Genomic DNA, 4,120 nt, shown 5'->3' on the forward strand with positions numbered 1-4,120 from the left:
TTTTTGTTTTTTTGGAATGCACATCAATTCATTAGGACTTAAAAATCCATCTATTCGTCATCACTACACTCGAATAAACATCAACCAAACAATCAGAAATAGCTCAACCTAAGGGACCATGTTATATGCATGCACATGCAACTATATGAACTTATATAAAAACACAAACAAATATGTCCTATATGAACAATCATGCAAATATGAATGAAATACAACTAAACATGCAACATGAATCTATATGAATTTATATGGACACACACAATAATCCTTACATTATCACCCTCAAATTTAAAATTTTTAATGTCCGCATTGAAGGCAATAATAAGGATTTCAGGCATACCTAGTTGTCAGGAGGATCACCCTCTACGGGTGGAGGATCATGTGGCCAATCAACTCGACACCAGTGTCTTAGAAAACAGTATCGAGAGCGTGTGTCAAATCTTCAGCAAAATGTCGGTGGATCTCATGCATGGCCTCAATACGCCAAATCAACCTTCTATACTGCGCATCACCAACACCAGTCCTATCAACTGCCTGTGGTGCACGAGAGGGACCATTTGTAAGCACAGGAGGAACCGGCCGGTCACCCTCTATATCATCAAAAACATATCCCAACACCTTGTCAGAAGGTGCGTCTAAGAATGAATAACTCAAGTGATCCGGTAGTAGGCCGAGCTCAAGTGTAGGAGCATCTTCAATAGATGGCTCGAGACGCTCCTGAGAAATTTTCAGCTCTTCTAACCCAAGAGAATCAAATGGCATGTCCAACTTCCTCTTCCACGGAGGAGCATTCAAATACTGCAGTTGCTATTCCCCTTCTTCATCTTTACTATCAAATTTCCCTGTTAAGGATCTCTCTAAGGTATCTGACTTTGGCAATTTCTCAAGCTCCGAATTTATGACAGAGTCTACCCACTCTACTTTAAAGCACTGCTCTTTATCTGTGGGTAACTCTATTGCCTTGAACACACTAAAAGTGACCTTCTGATATTAAACCTTCATCATAAGCTCTCCTTTTAGCACATAGATCATAGTTCGGCCTATAGCCAAGAATGGTGTTCCCAAGATGATGGGAATCTTCTTATCTTCCTCGAAATCCAGAATTACAAAATCAGCAGGGAAGATGAGTTTGTCCACCTTAACCAAAATATCCTCCACTATTCCTCGCGGGTAAGTGATGGTCCGATCGACCAACTGTAAGGATATGTTTTTTGGCTTTGGCTGAGGAAAACCAAGTTTCTTAAAGACAGATAAGGGCATCAGATTGATTCTATCTCCCAATTCACATAAACACTTGTCGAAAGACATGTTTCCAATGGTGCAATGTATCAGGAAGCTTCCTGGATCTTTAAGCTTAGGAGGTAGTTTCTGTTGCAGCACAGCACTGCACTCTTCCGTTAGAGCAACAGTTTCCAACTCCTTGATTTTTAGCTTTCGAGATATAATACCATTCATGAACCTATCATAGATTGACATTTGTTCTAGAGCTTCTTCAAAAGGTATGTTGATATGCAGCTTCTTGAAAACCTCTAAAAACTTAGCGAATTACTTGTCGAACTTATCCTTTTGAAGCCTTTTAGGATATGGAGGAAGTGGGTAGACCTGTTTATCCCCTGTATTACCCTTAGGAGGATCGCTTTCAATATCTTTCTTCTTCGGCTCCACCTCGGCATCCTTCTGCACAACTTTTTCAGCTAAAATCTCATTTTCCAGGAAATTGCAAAGGTGCATTCTCGACAAAATTTTCAGACTCTTCATCTTGCTGAATTTCGGGGCTCGCGAACTTTCCAGACCTCAAGGTGATGGCGTTCACCTGTTCTTTAACTTCCCTCTTTCCCGGAACTTCTGTGTCACTAGGAAGCGTTCCTGATGGTCGATTTAATAAGGTGTTAGCAATTTGCCCTATTGGTTCTCTAGAGTCTTGATAGAAATAGCCTGGCTTTAGCATATAAGACCCTAGTTTTTGCACATAAGCCTCAACTCCTCCAATTTAGATTTTTCATTCGAAGATTGACCTGCACCTCCATGAGTTTGTTGTTGAAGTTGGAGTTGTTTCCTTGGTGCAAATTGTTGCTGAAAACTAGGAGAATTGAATTGCTTGTTCCCAATCTGCTGGAACGACTATTGCATCGCATTCAGATTGTTGCTCCAGCTGAAGTTAGGATAATTCCAGTTGTCAGGATGATAAGTGTCTGGAACTGGTTGTTGCGATCTCAGAAAATTGCTCACAAACTGAGCTGATTCACTAGATATAGCGTATTGATCCGTCGCATGCGAACCTGCACACAGCTCACAAACACTGGTTATATGATTAACACCATAGATAGCCAGAGAATCGATCTTCATAGACAACGCCTTTAGTTGAGCAGTGATAGCCGTAGCTGTATCCACTTAAAGAACTCTTTCTACCTTGCCCTGTGGCAATCTCTGGGTTGGATACTGATATTCATTAACAGCCATCAGTTCAATTAGATCATAAGCTTCCTCATAGCTCTTGCTCATAATGCTCCACCTGATGCTGCATCGAGCATGGGTCTTGACTGTGCTCCCAAACCGTTATAAAAGAAATTTATGATCATCCACTCAGGCATTCCATGATGAGGACACTTTCTAAGCATCTCCTTGTAGCGCTCCCAAGCTTCACACAAAGATTCTCCCGATTGCTGCACAAATTGAGTAAGAACATTTCTCATTGCAGCTATCTTCGCCATAGGGAATAATTTAGTAAGAAACTTCTGAGTAAGATCTTTCTAAGTAGCAATCGAACCAGCTGGTAGAGAGTTTAACTAGCTCTTAGCCTCGTCCCTAAGAGAGAATGGGAACAGTTTCAGTTTCACCGCATCCTCAGACACACCATTGAACCTGAAGGTGTCGTAGATCTCTATGAAATCCCTGATATGCGTATTGGGATCTTCTGTTAGAGCACCCCCAAACTGAATTGAGTTATGCACCATCTGAATTATGCTAGTCATTATCTCGAAGGTATTAGCTGTGATCGCTGACCTGACAATGCTAGAATGAATGTCATTGATCTTGGGTTGAGAAAAATCCATCAACGCTTTCGTTGGAGCTGCTGGATCTCCCATTGTAATGAGTACCTGAAATGTTAACAAGTAAACCGTGAAAGTAAAAGAAGTCGAGTCAGTGAACTTTAATGACCACTGATGTCAAGCACATAAACTAAAAATTAACACCGAGTCTCCGGCAGCGGCGCCAAAAACTTGTTAGGGCGAAAACACGCGCTAAAATTACACACAAGTAGTATAAGATATAAATCTGATTCTTAACCATATAGACTCTTTTTAGTTATCTTAAGATTATGCACCCATGCAACAATGGTATGACTATCGCTCAATGCTAAGATAATGACAAGTTGAGAAGATTATAACTAAGATTAAACTAACATGCAATTAACTAAATAAAAGTGATTGAATTAACTATATGAGACAAACATGGGATTCTAACTTCATTAAATACTACATTCAAAGTCATTGTTCATAACCTTAACATGCAATGGTGATGATAACTAATCAGATAACATGAAACTAGTAAACGCCAACTTTCGTTGTACGAATAACCTACTACCAGACATCCACAAAAGAGATAGAAGCTGAAAAGACACCAATTATGTTGAGACCCTATATATCTATAGAATTTGACAACATAAAGGTTTAATGAACAAGTTATCTATCGTGATTACATAGGGCAAGTAAGATGGTTAAAATTACCTACCAATCATGCATAACAGTTATACATGAACCTATGCTAAGCATGGCAAGTTCTAAATATCTATATTCATTGTCTCTTCAATAGATATTAACACGCTATATTATATGTTAGCTACGCACATAAGACGAATAAATACAACCAATACTAGGATATCAATCAATCACCACACACCAAGATATTGTAATAAATTAACTACAGAAATCCATAAGTAAATCCGTTAGAACCCCACGATAACGATTAGTTCATGACCAAACTCATCATCATCATTGGTTCCAAAGAAAGCATGATAATAAACAATATAAGAGTACTAGGGTTCAAAGACAAATTGAAAACAAGCATTTAAGTATCAACTATACTAAAGAAAATAAAAGTCTTCTTCTCTGTAGCCGTC

The 4,120-nt window shown here is 39.1% G+C and overlaps 1 non-coding gene across 1 annotated transcript; it reads left to right on the forward strand.

Annotated features, from left to right (window-relative positions):
• Nucleotides 1-2,589: 2,589 nt before the first annotated feature.
• Nucleotides 2,590-2,696, forward strand: LOC141680863 (small nucleolar RNA R71). Its single transcript, XR_012558435.1, has one exon. It is a non-coding gene; the product is annotated as a small nucleolar RNA R71 (small nucleolar RNA).
• The last annotated feature ends 1,424 nt before the right edge of the window (nt 2,697-4,120 follow it).

The sequence above is a fragment of the Apium graveolens genome, chromosome 1, assembly GCF_009905375.1.
Source record: "Apium graveolens cultivar Ventura chromosome 1, ASM990537v1, whole genome shotgun sequence".
Lineage (NCBI taxonomy): Eukaryota > Viridiplantae > Streptophyta > Magnoliopsida > Apiales > Apiaceae > Apium > Apium graveolens.